The 24,435-nt window shown below is 36.9% G+C and overlaps 1 pseudogene; it reads right to left on the reverse strand.

The window, feature by feature from the left end:
• Positions 1–3,931: 3,931 nt before the first annotated feature.
• Positions 3,932–24,435, reverse strand: part of LOC102286013 (latexin pseudogene) — a 92,873-nt pseudogene continuing 72,369 nt past the window's right edge.

The raw sequence follows: 24,435 nt of genomic DNA on the forward strand, positions 1-24,435 counted from the left end.
ACTTATTTTTAGACAACTTTGTGTGCACTTTGAATATGTTTTGCAGTTCAGGGACCCATAAGATAGAAAATACACCAATAATATGAATAGGAAAATTATAATTAAAAGAATTATTAACTAGTTCCAGGGAATTAACTACTGACAGATAAAGAGAACTCCAAAGAATATATAAATAACCTACACAGGGAGCAGCCAGTGCCACTGATTCAGGTATAAATAGACATGGAATAAGGTATAAATAGACACGGAATGTGGTATAAATAGACATGGAATAAGCCACTTTCATCTTCAAGACTGAGAGTCATACAACATTAGATTGAGTGTATCTTTGGACCACTGGATGGTAGGAAAGTTCATGGTGTACTTTGGGCAAGGGACGGAAAGCAGGAAATCCCCTGCTGGGATGGCAGTCCAGTGGAGAAACAAGTGGGAATCTGCCTGCTGAGGTGCTGCTAAAACTCATTGGAAAGCACCGTCTGGTGTCACACATTCTACTGGCTGCCTCATGCTGCAACAACCAGCATTTTTAAAAAGTTAAAAGCACATCATAACCAGGGAGAGGAGCCTCTATCCCTTGCAATAACTCATTTAGTACCTTCTATTAGTAAACTTTTTCATTGTGCCAGCTGGCAAAAGAGAAGTGTTTGTAGACTCTAATTCCAATATCACAAAGCAGGGCAAAGAAAGGTTGAATTGGGACTGAGAAACAATAAATAGATAAATTCCAGTTTGCATATAGTTATAATACCTGCTTTAATATTCTCGTCTGCTAGCTTCAACATCGGTGTCATCAGGGTTTGTTCTTTTGGCTCATTTTTCTCTTGACTCTGTGTCACATTTTCCTGGTTCTTTGCATATCTACTAATTTTTAGTATGTACTAGACATTGTGGGTGGAAGAGTACAGAGGCTCTGAATCCTCCTATCATTCTCTGGATGGTGTTTGTTTTTATCTAACAGGCTATTACATTACTGGCCATTTACATTAGACTTGTGAAGGCTTGTTTCTGTGATATCAGGAGTGAGTCTCATGATTTATGTTCAGACCTAGGGTGAACCCTTTAGATCTGGCACATAGTCTTTAGTCCAGTGACTTGAAATTTGGGGGGTTTCCATGAACAGCTTGAGTTAACCAAGCCTTCTGTCACACCAGTGTATGTTCCTCGGTTCTTTGTTTTGTCACAACAAAGATTTGGAGCAACGGACATTAAAGCCCTCGGCGCATCACAGCTCTTGGGTCTTGGACAAACTGTGTTACAGCTCTTGGGCAAATCAGTGTTACAGCTCCATTTTATTTAGAAGATAGCAGGAGAGTGAGAGAGAGAGAGAGAGAAAGAGAAAAGAGCGCACGCACGCGGGAGAGAGAGTCCGAGAGAAAGCGCTTTGGCTCCTCCTTTTATATGTTTTTCCCTCCACCTGGGCCTGCCCTATGCAAATTGGGCTTAGCCAGGAGTGCTGTTTGTTCTGCCTGAAGTCTTCACTCTGGTCCTCGGACCTTCCTTTGACCTTCCTTGTCTTTTAGCCACCGCCATTTTGGACTCCTTTTCCCTATTCTACCTACCTAACACTTCCAATACAGCCGACTCAAAACTCTAAACTCTTGTCTCCATTATGGAGGCAGCAATTGAAATTTCTTTCAACCTTTCCAGTGTTGCTTTTTGTAGGATGTCTGAGCATCTCCCCTATGTTGGGGGATTTGAGAGGAATTTATGTAGAGATTTAGGGGCTCTTCCTTGTGTGGTTTCTTTCTTGCTAGAATTTCCTCACTCAATTTCCAGCCATTCTGGCAGCCCTCAGCTCTATCCTCTGATATCTCAAGTCAGTAACAAAACAGCCTTCTGCTCATTTCCAGCTTTTATGTGCCTCTCAAACAAGAGATTTCCCTCAGAGAAAAAGCCTTATTAAAATGCATCCCGCCCAGTGAAGTTTTCCCCCTTTAAGGGTTATATCCTTTACAGTTTCTTTCCTGCTTTTTGTTATTCTCAAATTCCTGAGATAAACATCTCTGCCACTACTGGAACAAGGTACATTCTTACTCTAAGGGCTTTGGATCCAACTTCAAGAAGTAAGTACATTGTAACACACATGGAAATGAATCACTGTGTTTATTGGAAAAAAAAATTCTAAATTGTCATTTCAGTACAATGTGTATTATATTTGAGTACATACTGACTTTAGTTCTCTGCAGAGTATTAATTATCCAGAAGTATAATGAAGTAGAAAAATAGGATAAATGTACCAGAATCAGCAAGGAGGGTTATGTCTTCATAATAAATAACTAGTTAGTCAACTGAGCATAATTATGATATGTGCATGTACATAAAAAAGAGTTCAGCACAATATAAGGATTCATTTTGCTCTTGAACTTGCTTAAGCTCCCTCTTTGGAAATATACAAATACAAATGTTCCTTCACGGGTGAATTGTTTTTCCACTACAATCCATTGAACATGGAAGTTCTCATGGGCAAAGCACTGGGTCACCTAGCACAGCTGGCAAAAAAGTAATCTGGGAAAGGATTTTTAGCTCAGTGGCAAGCAGACATCTTGAGTCCTGTTCCTTTCTTCTCCCATTAGCTTGTCTGAGGTTTCCTTTCCTTGCAACTCTAAGCTGCACATGGCTCCATCTTATTCAGATGAAGCACTAATAAATCTAGTATTAGGTAGTGCTTACTCTAGTTGTCTAAAAATAGTGTTAGTAAGAAAATCAGCTCCTCCCTGTGATGGCGAAGGTCATCAGCCTTTATCTGCAAAAGAGAAATGCTCAGAGACAGCCTATCTGTATTCCTTTTTATCTATTTTATGATGTAATTTGTATTGCTATTCTTTTCTTTTTATAAGAAAAAAATCATACACACTGCAATAAAAAGGTCAGGAAACATATGAAGAGCAGAATTTTTAAAGATGGTTCCTAACCTCACTACCTAGAGGTTGTGATTATAAACATTTTGTGGTATAAACTTGTATGCACATTTAAACACACACACAGTTTCTTCTTTATCTAAATATACATCATCATTAGTTTTAGTGACTGCATACTGTATGGATACATTAAAAATTATGTTGTTAAACATCTAGTGATAAGTATTTTCAAGATCCCAGCATATGCATTTTTTAAATTTTACTTCACTTTTGTGTTTTTATTGAGGTATAACAGACAAAATAGTAATATATTGAAAATGTCCAGCATAATGATTTGATAGACATATGCATTGTGAAGGAGTCATAGAATCAAGATAAATAACATATCTATGAACTCATGTGAAAGAAAATGAAAGTGTTAGTCACTTAGTTGTGTCCAACTCCTTGTGCCTCCATGGACTGTAGCCCACCAGGCTCCTCTGTTCATGGGATTCTCTAGGGAAGAATACTGGAGTGGGTTGCCATTCTTTTCTCCAGGAGGTCTTCCTGACCCAGGGATCGAAGCTGGGTCTCTCACACTGAAGGCATATATATATAGATAGATAGATAACTTTTTGGTAAAAATGCTAAAGATTTACCCTCTTAGCAAATTTCAATACACTATTATGAACTTTGGTCACTATACTGTATGTTAGAATCTTCAAATTTATTTATCTAATCTTTGTCCAGCCTCTCCCTATTTCAACCACACCCTTACCAACTCCAGTATTTTGCCTGGAGAATCCCATGGACAGAGGAGCCTGGTGGGCTATAGTGCACACAGTTGCAAAGAGTCGGACACGACTGAAGCAACTTAACACACACATATACATGGCACTATTACTGTTGATGAGACACTTTTACATTGTGATGCTCTTTATTATGGAAGCAGTATAGTTCTGTAATCAGGCCATTTACACAAAGTGGAACTTTTGGGGTTTGTCTAACCCCTTAAGCTAGATATCAATGAAGACTGGAATGCAAGTCATCATTAATAAGCATGCTTACACTTCATCCAATCTTACGGTCTTCATTTATTCCAATTGTGCTTCCTTGGTCAGATGGTTCTTATTATGTTTTACCATACTGTGGATGCCAGAGAACTTGAGTTTGCCAATGAATAATCTCCTGAGATGCAATTTCATGGAGGAGAATGGTGTAGTCTAACTCAATAAAGTCATCATTTCTTTGCACTTGCTAGACAGTCTGAATTTCTGCCATTTTGTACCATGTATCTTCAGTAGAATTTTGCCATATTATATAACCACTGGAAACCCAGGCTAACTGTCGAACTGGCTTCTTTTCTGGATGTACATTTCCAAAACTATCTGGAATATTTTGTGCTTCTATTGTTTCCTTCACTGACTTGAGTCTTTGATAAAATGTCTTTCCTTCCTCATCTGGGTTTTCTCCAATTTCTCCTTCAAATGTGAAGTTGACTTCTGGTGCAGTATCTTGTCCCATTGGAAGGTACAGTACTTCAGCTGTGCAGTTCACTGTAACTTCTTTTTGGATAATTTCTTCCACAGAAAATTTAAGGCAATGCTTTTATCCTCTTCCTGACATATCCTCCAGGCTGGCTTGATTGACTGTTTGCATCAGAAACACCTTGTGAGGGGTGCCCTGCTCTGTATCTCTGAGGCCACCCTGAAAACCAGGTAGTGGGTCAGAGGGACTTTCATTCTTACTGAGTGTTGGCTGGGCTGCTGTGAGTCCCTGTCTCCATTCTGCCTGCTGCTGGGTCCCCTGGGAGGAAAAGTCCCTATGAGTTTGACTTTTTTTAAAAATAAATTCCACATGTAAGTGAGCTTTCCTGGTGGCTCAGATGATAAAACGTCTGCCTGCAACGCAGAAGATGTGGGCTCAATTTTTGGGTCAGGAAGATCCCTTGGAGAAGGAAATGGCAACCCACTCCAGTATTCTTGCTTGGAAAATTCCATGGACAGAGGAACCTGGTGGGCTAGAGTCCATGGGGTTGCAAAGAGTCATATGACTGTTCGATTTCACTTCTTCTTCTATAAGTGAAACCATACAGTATTTTTCTTTCTGTCTGCTCATTTCATTTAACACAATGCCCTCCAGTTTCATCCATGTTGTTACAACTGACAAGATTTCCTTCTTTTTTATTTTATTAATTTTTTTTATTTTATTTTTAAACTTTACAATATTGTATTAGTTTTGCCAAATTTCAAAATGAATCTGCCACAGATATACATGTGTTCCCCATCCTGAACCCCCCCTTCCTCCCTCCCCATACCATCCCTCTGGGTCATCCCAGTGCACTAGCCCCAAGCATCCAGTATCGTGCATCGAACCTGGACTGGCATCTCGTTTCATACATGATATTATACATGTTTCAATGCTATTCTCCCAAATCTTACCACCCTCTCTCTCTCCCACAGAGTCCATAAGACTGATCTATACATCAGTGTCTTTTTCATACACAGGGTTATTGTTATCATCTTTCTAAATTCCATATATATGTGTTAGTAAACTGTATTGGTGTTTTTCTTTCTGGCTTACTTCACTCTGTAAAATAGGTTCCAGTTTCATCCACCTCATTAGAACTGATTCAAATGTATTCTTTTTAATGGCTGAGTAATACTCCATTGTGTACATGTACCACAGCTTTCTTATCCATTCATCTGCTGATGGGCATCTAGGTTGCTTCCATGTCTTGGCTATTATAAACAGTGCTGCAATGAACATTGGGGTACACGTGTCTCTTTCCCTTCTGGTTTCCTCAGTGTGTATGCCCAGCAGTGGGATTGCTAGATCATAAGGCAGTTCTATTTCCAGTTTTTTAAGGAATCTCCACACTGTTCTCCATAGTGGCTGTACTAGTTTGCATTCCCATCAACAGTGCAAGAGAGTTCCCTTTTCTCCACACCCTCTCCAGCATTTATTGCTTGTAGACTTATGGACCGCAGCCTTTCTGACTGGCGTGAAATGGTACCTCATAGTGGTTTTGATTTGCATTTCTCTGATAATGAGTGATGTTGAGCATCTTTTCATGTGTTTGTTAGCCATCTGTATGTCTTCTTTGGAGAAATGTCTATTTAGTTCTTTGGCCCATTTTTTGATTGGGTCATTTATTTTTCTGGAGTTGAGCTGTAGGAGTTGCTTGTATATTTTTGAGATTAGTTGTTTGTCAGTTGCTTCATTTGCTATTATTTTCTCCCATTCTGAAGGCTGCCTTTTCACCTTGCTAATAGTTTCCTTTGATGTGCAGAAGCTTTTAAGTTTAATTAGGTCCCATTTGTTTATTTTTGCTTTTATTTCCAATATTCTGGGAGGTGGGTCATAGAGGATCCTTCTGTGATGTATGTCAGAGAGTGTTTTACCTATGTTCTCCTCTAGGAGTTTTATAGTTTCTGGTCTTACGTTGAGATCTTTAATCCATTTTCAGTTTATTTTTGTGTATGGTGTTAGAAAGTGTTCTAGGAGGAGCCAAGATGGCAGAGGAGTAGGACGGGGAGAACACTTTCTCCGCCACAAATTCATCAAAAGAGCATTTAAACGTCGAGTAAATTTCACAAAACAACTTCTGAATGCCGGCAGAGGACATCAGGCACCCAGAAAAGCAACTCAAGTCTTCGAAAGGAGAGAGAAGAAATACAGCTCCACCCACCAGAACACCGACACAAGCTTCCCTAACCAAGAAACCTTGACAAGCCACCTGTACAAACCCACACACAGCAAGGAAAAGCCACAATAAAGAGAACTCCACAAACTGCCAGAATACAGAAAGGACACCCCAAACTCAGCAATTTAAACAAGATGAAGAGACAGAGGAATACACAGCAGATAAAGGAACAGGATAAATGCCCACCAAACCAAACAAAAGAGAAAGAGATAGGGAATCTACCTGATAAAGAATTCTAAATAATGATAGTGAAATTGATCCAAAATCTTGAGATCAAAATTGAATCACAGATAAATAGCCTGGAGACAAGGATTGAGAAGATGCAAGAAAGGTTTAACAAGGACCTAGAAGAAATAAAAAAGAGTCAATATATAATGAATAATGCAATAATTGAAATTAAAAACACTCTGGAGGCAACAAATAGTAGAATAACAGAGGCAGAAGATAGGATTAGTGAATTAGAAGATAGAATGGTAGAAATAAATGAATCAGAGACGATAAAAGAAAAACGAATTAAAAGAAATGAGGACAATCTCAGAGACCTCCAGGACAATATTAAACGCTACAACATTCGAATCATAGGGGTTCCAGATGACGAAGACAAAAAGAAAGACCATGAGAAAATACTTGAGGAGATAATAGTTGAAAACTTCCCTAAAATAGGGAAGGAAATAATCACCCAAGTCCAAGAAACCCAGACAGTCCCAAACAGGATAAACCCAAGGCGAAACATCCCAAGACACATATTAATCAAATTAACAAAGATCAAACACAAAGAACAAATATTAAAAGCAGCAAGGGAAAAACAACAAATAACACACAAGGGAATTCCCATAAGGATAACAGCTGATCTTTCAATAGAAACTCTTCAAGCCAGGAGGGAATGGCAAGACATACTTAAAGTGATGAAAGAAAATAACCTACAGCCCAGATTATTGTACCTAGCAAGGATTTCATTCAAGTATGAAGGAGAAATCAAAAGCTTTTCAGACAAGCAAAAGCTGAGAGAATTCTGCACCACTAAACCAGCTCTCCAACAAATACTGAAGGATATTCTCTAGACAGGAAACACAAAAATGGTGTATAAATTTGAACCCAAAACAATAAAGTAAATGGCAATGGGATCATACTTATCAGTAATTACCTTAAACATAAATGGGTTGAATGCCCCAACCAAAAGACAAAGACTGGCTGAATGGATACAAAAACAAGACCCCTACATAGGTTGTCTACAGGAGACCCACCTCAAAACAGGGGACACATACAGACTGAAAGTGAAGGGCTGGAAAAAGATTTTCCATGCAAATAGGGACCAAAAGAAAGCAGGAGTAGCAATACTCATATCAGATAAAATAGTCTTTAAAACAAAGGCTGTGAAAAGAGACAAAGATGGTCACTACATAATGATCAAAGGATCAATCCAAGAAGAAGATATAACAATTATAAATATATATGCACCCAACAGAGGAGCACCGCAGTATAAGACAAATGCTAACAAGTATGAAAGGAGAAATTAACAATAACACAATAATAGTGGGAGACTTTAATATCCCACTCACACCTATGGATAGATCAACTAAACAGAAAATTAACAAGGAAACACAAACGTTAAACGATACAATAGACCAGTTAGACCTAATTGATATCTATAGGACATTTTATCCCAAAACAATGAATTTCACCTTTTTCTCAAGCGCACATGGAACCTTCTCCAGGATAGATCACATCCTGGGCCATAAATCTAGCCTTGGTAAATTCAAAAAAATAGAAATCATTCCAAGCATCTTTTCTGACCACAATGCAGTAAGATTAGATCTCAATTACAGGAGAAAAACTATTAAAAATTCCAACATATGGAGGCTGAACAACACGCTGCTGAATAACCAACAAATCACAGAAAAAATCAAAAATCAAAATTTGCATAGAAACTAATGAAAATGAAAACACAACAACCCAAAAGCTGTGGGACACTTTAAAAGCAGTCCTAAGGGGAAAGTTCATAGCAATACAGGCACACCTCAAGAAACAAGAAAAAAGTCAAATAAATAACCTAACTCTACACCTAAAGCAACTAGAAAAGGAAGAAATGAAGAACCCCAGGGTTAGTAGAAGGAAAGAAATCTTAAAAATTAGGGCAGAAATAAATGCAAAAGAAACAAAAGAGACCATAGCAAAAATCAACAAAGCCAAAAGCCGATTCTTTGAAAGGATAAATAAAATTGACAAACCATTAGCCAGACTCATCAAGAAACAAAGGGAGAAAAATCAAATCAATAAAATTAGAAATGAAAATGGAGAGATCACAACAGACAACACACAAATACAAAGGATCATAAGAGACTACTGTCAGCAGTTATATGGCAATAAAATGGACAACGTGGAAGAAATGGGCAAATTCTTAGAAAAGCACAACTTTCCAAAACTGGACCAGGAAGAAATAAAAAATCTTAACAGACCTATCACAAGCACGGAAATTGAAACTGTAATCAGAAATCTTCCAGCAAACAAAAGCCCAGGTCCAGGCTTCACAGCTGAATTCTACCAAAGATTTAGAGAAGAGCTAACACCTATCTTACTCAAATTCTTCCAGAAAATTGCAGAGGAAGGTAAACTTCCAAACTCATTCTATGAGGCCACCATCACCCTAATACCAAAACCTGACAAAGATGCCACAAAAAAAAGAAAACTACAGGCCAATATCACTGATGAACATAGATGCAAAAATCCTTAACAAAATTCTAGCAATCAGAATCCAACAACACATTAAAAAGATCATACACCATGACCAAGTGGGCTTTATCCCAGGGATGCAAGGATTCTTCAATATCCACAAATCAATCAATGTTATACACCACATTAACAAATTGAAAAATAAAAGCCATATGATTATCTCAATAGATGCAGAGAAAGCCTTTGACAGAATTCAACATCCATTTATAATAAAAACTCTCCAGAAAGCAGGAATAGAAGGAACATACCTCAACATAATAAAAGCTATATATGACAAACCCACTGCAAACATTATCCTCAATGGTGAAAAATGGAAAGCATTTCCTCTAAAGTCAGGGACAAGACAAGGGTGCCCACTTTCACCATTACTATTCAACATAGTTTTGGAAGTTTTGGCCACAGCAATCAGAGCAGAAAAAGAAATAAAAGGAATCTAAATTGTAAAAGAAGAAGTAAAACCCTCACTATTTGCAGATGACATGATCCTCTACATATAAAACCCTAAAGACTCCACCAGAAAATTACTAGAACTAATCAATGAATATAGTAAAGTTGCAGGATATAAAATCAACACACAGAAATACCTTGCATTCCTATACACTAATAATGAGAAAACTGAAAGAGAAATTAAGGAAACAATTCCATTCACCATTGCAACAAAAAGAATAAAATACTTAGGAATATGTCTACCTAAAGAAAATAAAGGCCTATATATAGAAAACTATAAAACACTGGTGAAAGAAATCAAAGAGGACACTGATAGATGGAGAAATATACCATGTTCATGGATTGGAAGAATCAATATAGTGAAAATGAGTATACTACCCAAAGCAATTTATAGATTCAATGCAATCCCTATCAAGCTACCAACGGTATTCTTCACAGAACTAGAACAAATAATTTCACAATTTGTATGGAAATACAAAAAACCTCAAATAGCCAAAGCGATCTTGAGAAAGAAGAATGGAACTGGAGGAATCAACCTACCTGACTTCAGGGTCTACTACAAAGCCACAGTCATCAAGACAGTATGGTACTGGCACAAAGACAGAAATATTGATCAATGGAACAAAATAGAAAGCCCAGAGATAAATCCACATACCTATGGACACCTTATCTTTGACAAAGGAGGCAAGAATATACAATGGATTAAAGACAATCTCTTTAAAAAGTGGTGCTGGGAAAACTGGTCAACCACTTGTAAAAGAATGAAACTAGAACACTTTCTAACACCATACACAAAAATAAACTCAAAATGGATTAAAGATCTAAACATAAGACCAGAAACTATAAAACTCATAGAAGAGAACATAGGCAAAACACTCTCTGACATACATCACAGCAGGATCCTCTATGACCCACCTCCCAGAATATTAGAAATAAAAGCAAAAGTAAACAAATGGGACCTAATTAAACTTAAAAGGTTCTGCACAACAAAGGAAATTATAAGCAAGGTGAAAAGACAGCCTTCAGAATGGGAAAAAATAATAGCAAATGAAGCAACTGATAAACAACTAATCTCAAAAATATACAAGCAACTCCTACAGCTCAACTCCAGAAAAATAAATGACCCAATCAAAAAATGGGCCAAAGAACTAAATAGACATTTCTCCAAAGAAGACATACAGATGGCTAACAAACACATGAAAAGATGCTCAACATCACTCATTATCAGAGAAATGCAAATCAAAACCACTATGAGGTACCATTTCACGCCAGTCAGAAAGGCTGCGGTCCATAAGTCTACAAGCAATAAATGCTGGAGAGGGTGTGGAGAAAAGGGAACTCTCTTACACTGTTGGTGGGAATGCAAACTAGTACAGCCACTATGGAGAACAGTGTGGAGATTCCTTAAAAAACTGGAAATAGAACTGCCTTATGATCTAGCAATCCCACTGCTGGGCATACACACTGAGGAAACCAGAAGGGAAAGAGACACGTGTACCCCAATGTTCATCGCAGCACTGTTTATAATAGCCAGGACATGGAAGCAACCTAGATGTCCATCAGCAGATGAATGGATAAGAAAGCTGTGGTACATATACACAATGGAGTATTACTCAGCCATTAAAAAGAATACATTTGAATCAGTTCTAGTGAGGTGGATGAAACTGGAGCCTATTATACAGAGTGAAGTAAGCCAGAAGGAAAAACACCAATACAGTATACTAACGCATATATATGGAATTTAGAGAGATGGTAACAATAACCCTGTGTATGAGACACTATGTATAGAACAGTCTTATGGACTCTGTGGGAGAGGGATAGGGTGGGAAGATATGGGAGAATGGGTTTGAAACATGTAAAATATCATGTATGAAACGAGATGCCAGTCCAGGTTCGATGCACGATACTGGATGCTTGGGGCTAGTGCACTGGGACCACCCAGAGGGATGGTATGGGGAGGGAGGAAGGGGGAGGGTTCAGGATGGGGAACACATGTATACCTGTGGCAGATTCATTTTGATATTTGGCAAAACTAATACAATTATGTAATGTTTAAAAAAAATAAAAAAAAAAAAAAGAAAGTGTTCTAGTTTCATTCTTTTACAAGTGGTTGACCAGTTTTCCCAGCACCACTTGTTAAAGAGATTGCCTTTAATCCATTGTATATTCTTGTCTCCTTTGTCAAAGATAAGGTGTCCATATGTGGGTGGATTTATCTCTGGGCTTTCTATTTTGTTCCATTGATCAATATTTCTGTCTACCGTTGGTAGCTTGATAGGGATTGCATTGAATCTGTACATTGCTTTGGGTAGTATACTCATTTTCACTATATTGATTCTTCCAATCCATGAACATGGTATATTTCTCCATCTATTAGTGTCCTCTTTGATTTCTTTCACCAGTGTTTTATAGTTTTCTATATATAAGTCTTTAGTTTCTTTAGGTAGATATATTCCTAAGTATTTTATTCTTTTCATTGCAATGGTGAATGGAATTGTTTCCTTAATTTCTCTTTCTGTTTTCTCATTATTAGTGTGTAGGAATGCAAGGGATTTCTGTGTGTTGATTTTATATCCTGCAACTTTACTATAATCATTGATTAGTTCTAGTAATTTTCTGGTGGAGTCTTTAGGGTTTTCTATGTAGAGGATCATGCCATCTGCAAATAGTGAGAGTTTTACTTCTTTTCCAATTTGGATTCCTTTTATTTCTTTTTCTGCTCTGATTGCTGTGGCCAAAACTTCCAAAACTATGTTGAATAGTAATGGTGAAAGTGGGCACCCTTGTCTTGTCCCTGACTTTAGAGGAAATGCTTTCCCTTTTTCACCATTGAGGATAATGTTTGCGGTGGGTTTGTCATATATAGCTTTTATTATGTTGAGGTATGTACCTTCTATTCCTGCTTTCTGGAGAGTTTTTATCATAAATGGGTGTTGAATTTTGTCAAAGGCTTTCTCTGCATCTATTGAGATAATCATATGGCTTTTATTTTTCAATTTGTTAATGTGGTGTATAACATTGATTGATTTGCAGATATTGAAGAATCCTTGCATCCCTGGGATAAAGCCCACTTGGTCATGGTGTATGATCTTTTTAATGTGTTGGATTTTGATTGCTAGAATTTTGTTAAGGATTTTTGCATCTATGTTCATCAGTGATATTGGCCTGTAGTTTTCTTTTTTTGTGGCATCTTTGTCAGGTTTTGGTATTAGGGTGATGGTGGCCTCATAGAATGAGTTTGGAAGTTTACCTTCCTCTGCAATTTTCTGGAAGAGTTTGAGCAGGATAGGTGTTAGCTCTTGTCTAAATTTTTGGTAGAATTCAGCTGTGAAGCCGTCTGGACCTGGGCTTTTGTTTGCTGGAAGATTTTTGATTACAGTTTCAATTTCCGTCCTTGTGATAGGTCTGTTAAGATTTTCTATTTCTTCCTTGTCCAGTTTTGGAAAGTTGTACTTTTCTAAAATTTGTCCATTTCTTCCTTGTTGTCCATTTTATTGGCGTATAATTGTTGATAGTAGTCTCTTATGATCCTTTGTATTTGTGTGTTGTCTGTTGTGATCTCTCCATTTTCATTTCTAATTTTATTGATTTGATTTTTCTCCCTTTGTTTCTTGATGAATCTGGCTAATGGTTTGTCAATTTTATTTATCCTTTCAAAGTACCAGCTTTTGGCTTTGTTGATTTTTGCTATGGTCTCTTTTGTTTCTTTTGCATTTATTTCTGCCCTAATTTTTAAGATTTCTTTCCTTCTGCTTACCCTGGGGTTCTTCATTTCTTCCTTTTCTAGTTGCTTTAGGTGTAGAGTTAGGTTATTTATTTGACTTTTTTCTTGTTTCTTGAGATATGCCTGTTTTGCTATGAATTTTCCCCTTAGGACTGCTTTTAAAGTGTCCCACAGCTTTTGGGTTGTTGTGTTTTCATTTTCATTAGTTTCTATGCAAATTTTGATTTCTTTTTTGATTTTTTCTGTGATTTGTTGGTTATTCAGCAGCGTGTTGTTCAGCCTCCATATGTTGGAATTTTTAATAGTTTTTTCTCCTGTAATTGAGATCTAATCTTACTGCATTGTGGTCAGAAAAGATGCTTGGAATGATTTCAGTTTTTTTGAATTTACCAAGGCTAGATTTATGGCCCAGGATGTGATCTATCCTGGAGAAGGTTCCATGTGCACTTGAGAAAAAGGTGAAATTCATTGTTTTGGGGTGAAATGTCCTATAGATATCAATTAGGTCTAACTGGTCTATTGTATCGTTTAACGTTTGTGTTTCCTTGTTAATTTTCTGTTTAGCTGATCTATCCATAGGTGTGAGTGGGGTATTAAAGTCTCCCACTATTGTGTTATTGTTAATTTCTCCTTTCATACTTGTTAGCATTTGTCTTACATATTGAGGCGCTCCCGTGTTGGGTGCATGTATATTTATAATTGTTATATCTTCTTCTTGGATTGATCCTTTGATCATTATGTAGTGACCATCTTTGTCTCTTTTCACAGCCTTTGTTTTAAAGTCTATTTTATTTGATATAAGTATTGCTACTCCTGCTTTCTTTTGGTCCCTATTTGCATGGAAAATCTTTTTCCAGCCCTTCACTTTCAGTCTGTATGTGTCCCCTGTTTTGAGGTGGATCTCTTGTAGACAACCTATGTAGGGGTCTTATTTTTGTATCCATTCAGTCAGTCTTTGTCTTTTGGTTGGGGCATTCAATCCATTTACATTTAAGGTAATTACTGATAAGTATGATCCCGTTGCCATTTACTTTATTGTTTTGGGTTTGAGTTTATGCACCATTTTTGTGTTTCCTGTCTAGAGAATATCCTTTAGTATTTGTTGGAGAGCTGGTTTGGTGGTGCTGAATTCTCTCAGCTTTTGCTTGTCTGAGAAGCTTTTGATTTCTCCTTCGTATTTGAATGAGATCCTTGCTAGGTACAATAATCTGGGCTGTAGGTTATTTTCTTTCATCACTTTAAGTATGTCTTGCCATTCCCTCCTGGCTTGAAGAGTTTCTATTGAAAGATCAGCTGTTATCCTTATGGGAATTCCCTTGTGTGTTATTTGTTGTTTTTCCCTTGCTGCTTTTAATATTTGTTCTTTGTGTTTGATCTTTGTTAATTTGATTAATATATGTCTTGGGATGTTTTGCCTTGGGTTTATCCTGTTTGGGATTCTCTGGGTTTCTTGGACTTGGGTGATTATTTCCTTCCCCATTTTAGGGAGGTTTTCAACTATTATCTCTTCAAGTATTTTCTCATGGTCTTTCTTTTTGTCTTCTTCTTCTGGGACTCCTATGATTCGAATGTTGTAGCGTTTAATATTGTCCTGGAGGTCTCTGAGATTGTCCTCATTTCTTTTAATTCGTTTTTCTTTTATCGTCTCTGATTCATTTATTTCTACCATTCTATCTTCTAATTCACTAATCCTATCTTCTGCCTCTGTTATTCTACTATTTGTTGCCTCCAGTGTTTTTAACTTCATTTATTGCATTATTCATTATATATTGACTCTCTTTTATTTCTTCTAGGTCCTTGTTAAACCTTTCTTGCATCTTCTCAATCTTTGTCTCCAAGCTATTTATCTGTGATTCCATTTTGATTTCAAGATTTTGGATCAATTTCACTATCATTATTTGGAATTCTTTATCAGGTAGATTCCCTATCTCTTCCTCTTTTGTTTGGTTTGGTGGGCATTTATCCTGTTCCTTTATCTGCTATGTATTCCTCTGTCTCTTCATCTTGTTTAAATTGCTGAGTTTGGGGTGTCCTTTCTGTATTCTGGCAGTTTGTGGAGTTCTCTTTATTGTGGCTTTTCCTTGCTGTGTGTGGGTTTGTACAGGTGGCTTGTCAAGGTTTCTTGGTTAGGGAAGCTTGTGTCGGTGTTCTGGTGGGTGGAGCTGTATTTCTTCTCTCTCCTTTCGAAGACTTGAGTTGCTTTTCTGGGTGCCTGATGTCCTCTGCCGGCATTCAGAAGTTGTTTTGTGGGATTTACTCGGCATTTAAATGCTCTTTTGATGAATTTGTGGGGGAGAAAGTGTTCTCCCCGTCCCGCTCCTCCGCCATCTTAACTCCTCCCCCCCCAAGATTTCCTTCTTTTTTAGCCTGAATTATATGTATATCTATATATACACCACTTTTCTTTATCCATTCACCTGTTAGCAGACAGATTGTTTCTATATCTTGGCTATTGGAAAAAATTTCTGGCATATATTGATTAATTAATTCTTCAGAGGCCTTTCTTAATTATTTAAACATAAGTCACTCACTAATACAATAGCTTACTTTAATTTCTGGCAATGCATTTATCATTCCTTGATATTTGCATGTTTGTCCATTCATATTCCTGTTCACTGTCAATGTCTTTCTCTAGATTATAAATGATGTAAGATTAGGACATTATTTTATTCAGTCCTGTCTCCCAAACAACAAGAAGAGGGTCTTATACAAAGAAAGTTTTCATAAATATTAGTAGTATGAATGGAAACTGATACTGTGATGCCCTGTTTTGAGTGGAGAGAATGAGATTTTTGGCCTATAGTATTGTCAAAGTTAGGTCCAAGACCATTGCCTGACATAAGTATTTAAGAATTTAAGAATGGTCTTGGACTTGTACTGGAATATTTTTAGAGAAGAAAAAAATCATAACCTTTGCATGGAAGGGAAGTTGGCATTAATATGATCAAAGAATCTTCTCCCAAAATATAATATTCATTAAACTCAGTTCAAATGTTCACCAACTTCCTATCATACACCTAGGCTAATCATTGCCATCTGTGCAACCTCTGGTGTGGCCTATATAATTGCTGTAGGCGTGGCAGGCTGAGGCTGCAGGTATTAATAGATAAATTGTGAACTACACTCTGACAATGAGATAGGACAGGCACTGGGGTCAGTCCCAGCTGTAACTGACAGAACAGCATGGTAGCCAGGAGCACGAGGACAGAGAACACAACACACCCAAACAAGGACGTGGCATCAAAGACATAAAAGGGAGTGATCTGTGTCCTGAAATGAAGCCAGCACACAGTGATGGGCATTCCAGAGCAGGCAATAAATCACCAAGTAGAAGGGAGGCAGGCACTGGGCCAGGACACCAACTCAAGAGCTTTAGAAACCAAGGGGTGAGGATGAAGGATGGAATTAATCAAAACAAAGCACAGTACTTCTGATTGATTTACTGCACATGTTACCAATGCAGGAACACTGACAAGGATGGGAAAAACCAGTGTATGAAACATTCCATGATAAAGACACCTGGACCAGCACAGGAAAGGATCTGCATTGTTCCTCTGTTTCTATTTGGCTGCATCATTTCTTAGTTGCAGCATGTGGGATCTTCTTTGCATCATGCAGGATCTTTCACTGAAGCACAAGGAATTTCTAGTTGTGGAGGGCAGTCTTAGTTTCCCTGCTGCATGAGGGAATCTTATTTCCCTAACCAGGGATCGAACCCATGTCCCCTGCATTACGAGGCAAACTCTTAACCTCTGAGCCACCAGGGAAGTCCCGTAGTTTCTCTGTTTAGTTAAGTGAACTCACTCAGTTGTGTCCAACTCTTTGTGACCCCGTGGACTGTAGCCCACCAAGCTCCTCTGTCCATGGGATTCTCCAGGCAAGAATACTGGAGTGGGTTGCCATTTCCTTCTCCAGGGGATCTTCCCAACCCAGTTTCTCTCTTTAGGGATGGCTGAATACAGGCCCAGGAACATGTTTCCATAGGAGTTTAGGACAGTTAGGTTCAACATTTTGTTAGGGAAAGCTTATAAGGAGCTCTCATTGACAGCATGGCAAAAACAGCAACTTACTGCCCGATAGCTATTCTTATTTTCTTGTTTTGAAAAAGAACCTTGATTTAATTGGGGCAACAATAGCTCCAGTTAAAAACTACATCTTTCAGCCTCCCTGTCAGCTCTGTGCAACTAAGGTATATGTAAGCCTCAGCTATATGTAAGGTTTGTCCAAAGTGATGGACTGCTTCATTGAAGCTGCTTTAGCTGGGTTGAACACTTTTCTATTTTTCTATTTATTCTATTTTTTATGTTAGTGATGGCTACAACTATCAATAGCCATATTGAACGATGAAGTGACCTTAAGACTAAAAGCTGTGACTGAAACATACACTAAGAATTGCACAGAACAAAGAGAGATTTGGGGTCCCAGATGAATAAGAGGACCTGCCATACTGGTCTTGACATGCTTTCTTCCAGATTTATCTTCCTCTGTTTTTATGTGAGAGAAAAATTAAGTTCTAATTTTGCTTTAGTCACTATTAACTTGGCTTTTCCATTATAAGCAACTTTCCTTAATCTCAGTGAATATAGACAGGCTAAGGACTAGGATGAACAGACTCTACAGTGGTCCTTATAATCCCCACCTCCTTGTTCTCATAGCCGCATAGAATTGCCTTCCCTGGAGTGTGGGAAAAGCCCATCACTTGCTTCTAGTTAGTGGAAAAATGGCAAAGCAGAAGGTAAGTCCCTCCTGTTTATATTATGTTTATAAGACTATCTTGTTGGCAGATTAACTAGAGTCTTTTTCCCTAGCCAACTTTCTTTTTCCTTGCCAGCAAGACTCACCTGGCAAGGAGCTGAGGATGGTCGCTAGGATCTGAAAGTGGTTTCCACCCAACAGCCAGCAACAAAGCAGGGTCCTCAGTCCAACAACCAAAAGGAAATGAATTCTGCTGACACCCTAAGTAACCTTGGAAGTGAATTCTTCCCATCAGCCTCCAAATGTGGACATATCCCAGCTAACAGTTTGGTTGAATCTTTCTGAGATCCTAAGCAGAGAACTCAGACTTGGACCCTTGGACACTGTGAGATATTAACAATAAACCTGTGTTGTTTGAAGCTCCTGAGTTTGTGATAACTGTTATGCAGCAGTAGGTTGCTAACACAAGGAATCTAGACTTAATCTGTAATTCTCAAATTCCTTTTGACTGTAGTTCACCTTAGCCTACAAGGATAGTATCATTCTGTTATCCTGTAGAATGTGTATATTTGGAGTTCACAGTTACCTAGACCATACCTATAATGTGAAAAACAAAAAAATGCAAAAGCATGGTCTTTACCTCCAAGAAGTCCATGAAATGGACTTTTTTGTAGCTTTACTTATGACTTCATTTGCACCTTCACCAAATGAAGGCAAGAAAGTTAAGGCCCATTCAGGTTCCTTGAGAAAAACAGCTGAGTGAGACTCTCTCTTTATTTGCACAGTGTACCATGCAAATGCATTACTGAACAAAAGAGGGTTTTTTTAATTCATGCACTACTTGTATTTTTTTTTTAAGTAGAAAATAAAATATTACTGATTCGCATCTCTCCAAAGATATGATGAACATTAAGTAAACATTGAGATTCTCAGACAAAAAGGTGCCACAGAACTGCAAAACATTGTTATTAATTAACATAGCTGTAAAATTTCAAGTTCCAAGGAGAGAAAAATCTTGGAAACAATTATGAAAGTCATTGTATAACATTTAGATTAAATAAACATTCCTCTTAAGAAAAATAAAACATTAAATATATCCTTTGATTTTTCAAATATGAGTAATCCAATTTGCTAGCCCTCACCTAACACATTTCAATGGTACTGAAAAAATTTTGCAGATGACTTAATAAGCATAAATAGCATCTAACAATGTCACACCAATCAAACACAATATATAAACATACTTGTTCTTTATATCACAATAACAGGATAACACAAATGTCACAGAAACAGTCACAGGCAAAGGAGATGCATTCATTTCCTTTTGAATTAATACACAGTGAATAAATTCTAGATAATAAAGCAGCTTATGAGCGTATATTTTAGAAGGCTATGGATGAGCACAATGAATGTTATATATCTAATTTTTAAAGAAGTACAAGTTCTAAACCTATCAATTACCCCCATTATGTCCCAAATGAAGATGAAATATGTGAACATGTCGTCAGTTTAATACATACAACTAAAACAAACCTTTTGGTATGAAGCTTAATTATCTGAGTTTAAAACATTTTTTCAACTACAAATTTTATCAACTATAAGCTTGTCTCAAACACATCACATGGCAGGCTTTGCCTCTTATTCCATCCCTCCTCCCAACCAAAAGCAAAAAATTACTAGAAAAATTGGTATGTTAATCCTTAAATATCCTGTATGTGATTCTTTGGAAATAAACTATTTGAAATGAAAAATAGTTTGACCAGCAATTGTAACTCTTAATTATGATCTCTAAGACTTGTGATTACTAGAATATGGATTGTTAACATTTTGTATCTTTGAAAGACATCCTATAATGAGAAGTTGAGGAAGATAACTTGGCTGACTGTATTGTATTAGATGTAGCTGTTTGCTTCATATCAACATACTAATGGGATATAAGATTAATATTTCAGAAATTAAATTTCCACAGGCTCCTGAATTTCTAACAAATTAGAATCTCATGTACAAATCCCATGTACTTTGTGACAGATTACTCCTACTCTTATTTCCTGAGCTTGAGCATCTGATCTACTTTTGAGCATAATTTTTAATATTAGGTGATTTTTTGTGTTAGTGATAATACTTAATTGTGAAGCTTTAATTATGAAAAGATTTTAAAAACAAGATCATGTTCACTCTTCCAAGAGAAGTAGAATAGTTCTGGAGTTCTAAAGCAGAAAAAACTCAAGTGCACATGGAACATTCTCTAGGATAAATCACATCTTGAGTCACACATCAAATCTCAGTAAATTTAAGAAAATTGAAATCATATCAAGCATCTTTTCTGACCACAATGCTATGGAGACTACGTATCAATAACTAGAAAATAACTATAAAAAACACAAACATATGGAGATTAAACAATATGTTTCTGAATAACAAACAGGTAACTGAAGAAACCAAAAGGGAAATCAAAACATTCCTAGAAACAAATAGCAATGAAAACACGACAACTCAAAACCTATGGGATGCAGCAAAAGCAGTTCTCAGAGGGAAGTTTATAGCAATATAATCCTACCTCAAGAAATAAGAAAAACATCAAATAGACAACCCAACTTTAAACCTAAAATAACTGGAAAAAGAAGAACAACAACAAAAGCCTGACATTAGCAGAAGGAAATAAATCATAAAGATCAGAGCAGAAATAAATGAAAAAGAAATGAAAGAAGCAATAGTAAAGATCAATAAAACTAAAAGCTGATTCTTTGATAAGATAAACAAAATTGGCAAACCTTTAGCCAGACTTATCAAGAAAAAAAGAGAAAAGAATCAAATCAGCAAAATTACAAAAGGAAAAGGAGACGTTGCAATAGACAATGCAGAAATAAAAGAATTATGAGCAAATTATTATGAGCAAATATATGGCAATAAAATGGACAACCTGAAAAAATGGACAGATTCTTAGAAAAGTTCAATCTTCCAAGACTGAGCCAAGAAGAAAGAAAGTATGAACAACTCGATTACAAGCACTGAAATCAAAATAGTGATCAAAAATCTCCCCAAACCCAAAAGCCCAGGGTTAGACGGTTTTGCAAATGAAATGTTTGAGTTCTATCAAACATTCAGAGAAGAGCTAAAGCCTATCCTTCTAGAACTCTTTCAAAAAACTGCAGAGGAAGGAACACTTCCAAACTCATTCTATGAGGCCACCATTACCCTGATACCAAAACCAGGCAAAGATGACAAAAAAAAACAGAAAATTACAGACCAGTGTCACTGATGAACATAGATGCAAAAATCCTCCACAAAACTCTAGCAAACAGAAGTCAACTACACATTAAAAAGCTCAAGCACCATGATCAAGTCAGGTTTATTCTAGGGATACAAGTATTCTTCAATATACATGAATCAATCCATGTGATACACCATATTAACAAATTGAAATATAAAAACCATGTGATAACCTCAATAGATGCAGAAAAAGCCTTTGACAAAATCCATCACCCATTTATGATAAAAAAAAAAAAACCTCTTCATTAAAGGGGCATAGAAGGAATCTACCTCAGCATAGTAAAGGTTGATAAGCCCACAACAAACATTATTCTCAATGGTGATAAACTGAAAGCATTCCCTAGTCTAAGATCAGGAACAAGACAAGGGTGTCCACTCTCATCACTATTATTCAACATAGTTTTGGAAATCCTAGCTATGGAAATCAGAGAAGAAAGGAAATAAAGGAATCCAACTTGGAAAAGAAATAAAACTCACTCTTTGCAGATGACATGATACTATACATAGAGAACCCTAAAGATACTATCAGAAAATTACTAGAGCTAATCAGTGAAGTTAGCAAAGTTACAGGATACAAAATTAATACCCAGAAATCACTTGCATTTCTATATCTTAACAATGAAAGATCAGAAAGAGAAATTAAGGAATCAACCCCATTCACCATTGCAACAAAAAGAATAAAATATCTAGGAATAAACCTACCTGAGGAGACAAAAGAAATGTACATGGAAAATTATAAGACACTGTCGAAAGAATCCATGTTCTTGGGTTAGAAGAATACATTTTGTGAAAATGACTATACTACCAAATTTAATCTACAGATTCATTGCAATCCCTATCAAAATACCAATGGCACAACTAGAAAAAAAATTTCAGAATCAAATGGAAATGCAAAATACCTGGAATGGCCAAAGCAGTCATGAGAAAGAAGAATGGAGCTGGAGGAATCAAACTTCCTGACTTCAAACTACACTACAAAGCTACAGTCAACAAGACAGTATGGTACTGGCACAAAAACAGAAATATGTACCCATGGAACAAGATAGACAACCCAGAGATAAATCCACACACCTACTGGTACCTTGTTTTTGACAAAGGAGGCAAGAATATACAATGGGGCAAAGAGAGCCTCTTCAATAAATGGTGCTGGGAAAACTGAACAGTTGCATGTAAAAGAATGAAATTAGAACCCTTCCTAACACCATACACAAAGATAAACTCAAAATGGATTAAAGACCTAAATGTAAGACCAGAAACTATAATACTCTTAGAGGAAAACATAGGCCGAACACTCGATGACATAAATCAAAGCATGATCCTCTATGACCCATCTCCCTGAGTAACAGAAATAAAACCAAAAATAAACATGTTGGACCTAATTAAACTTAAAAGCTTTTTCAAAGCAAAGGACTATAAACAAGGTGAAAAGACAACTCTCAAGCTAGGAGAAAATAGTAGCAAATGAAACAACTGACAAATGATTAATTTCCAAAATATGCAAGCAGCTCATACAAGTCAGTACCAGAAAAAATAAACAACCTTATCAAAAAGTGGGAAACGGATCTAAACAGACATTTCTCCAAAGAAGACATACAGATGGTTAGCAAACATATAAAAAGATGCTCAACATCACTCATTATTCAGTTCAGTTCAGTTCAGTTGCTCAGTCATGTCCAACTCTTTGCGACCCCATGAGTCGCAGCACGCCAGGCCTCCCTGTCCATCACCAACTCCCAGAGTTCACCCAAACTCATTATTAGAGAAATGCAAATCAAAACTACAATGAGATATCACTCCACACCAGTCAGAATAGTCATCATCAAAAAGTCTATACACAATAAATGCTGGAAAGGATGTGGAGAAAAGGGAACCCTCTTGTAATATTGGTAGGAATGTAAATTGATGCAGCCACTATGGAGGGTGGTATGGAGATACCTTTAAAAACTAGGAATGAAACTACCATATGACCCAGTAATCTCACTACTAGACATATACCTTGAGGAAACCAAAATTGAAAAAGACACATGTTCACCAAATTGAAAAGGAACGTGCACCCCAGTGTTCATTGCAGAACTATTCACAACAGCTAGAACATGGAAGCAACCTAAATGTCCATCAACAGATGAATGGATAAAGAAGCTGTAGTACATATATACAATGGGATGTGAATGCATTTGAGTCAGTTCTAATGAGGTGAATGAACCTAGAGCCTATTATACAGAGTGAAGTAAGTCAGAAAGAGAAAGATAAATATCATATGCTAAAGCATATATATGGAATCTAGAAAGATGATACCAATGAATTCATTTGCAGGACAGCTATGGAGAAACAGGCATAGAGAACAGACTTATGACATGTCGGGGGAGGAATAAGAGGGTGAGATGTATGGAGAGAGTAACAGGGAACCTTACATTAACATATGTAAAATAGATAGCCAATGGGAATTTACTGCATGAATCAGGGAACTCAAATAGGGGCTCTGTAGCAACCTAGACAGCTGGGATGGAGAGGGAGATGGGAGGAACATTCAAGAGGGTGGGGATATATGTATACTTATGGCTGATTCATGTTGATATTTGGCAGAAAACAACAAAATTCTGTAAAGCAATTATCCTTCAATTAAAAAATAAATAAATTCTTTAAAATTAGACAGAAAAAAGCAAAGTGTGAAAATCTCAAAAAAGAGTTCAGGAATATAGTTTTAAAAATCTGTCCTTTTAAGAGAGAGATGAAGTTTAGCTAAGTGGAAGCCAGGGACCAAAAGAGATATTCAGATTGCCTGCTTATTAAAGATATTGTCATGAAACTTACACACTCTCCATGAAATTTTTTGCTGAAAATACAGATAACTTTGATATGTATGTCATTTGGTAATTGTAAAGGGGTTCCATTTCATATCCATTATTTTAAATTTAAACTCAGTAAGAGCCTATGAAGCTGACATTAATCAATCCCATCAGAGAGGTGTTCATGGTCACAGACTTATAAGTGGCTCAAAAAGAACTTAAAATCCAAGTGTTCTTTTT

The sequence above is a fragment of the Bos mutus genome, chromosome 15 (genome assembly GCF_027580195.1).
Source record: "Bos mutus isolate GX-2022 chromosome 15, NWIPB_WYAK_1.1, whole genome shotgun sequence".
In the NCBI taxonomy this organism is placed as follows: domain Eukaryota; kingdom Metazoa; phylum Chordata; class Mammalia; order Artiodactyla; family Bovidae; genus Bos; species Bos mutus.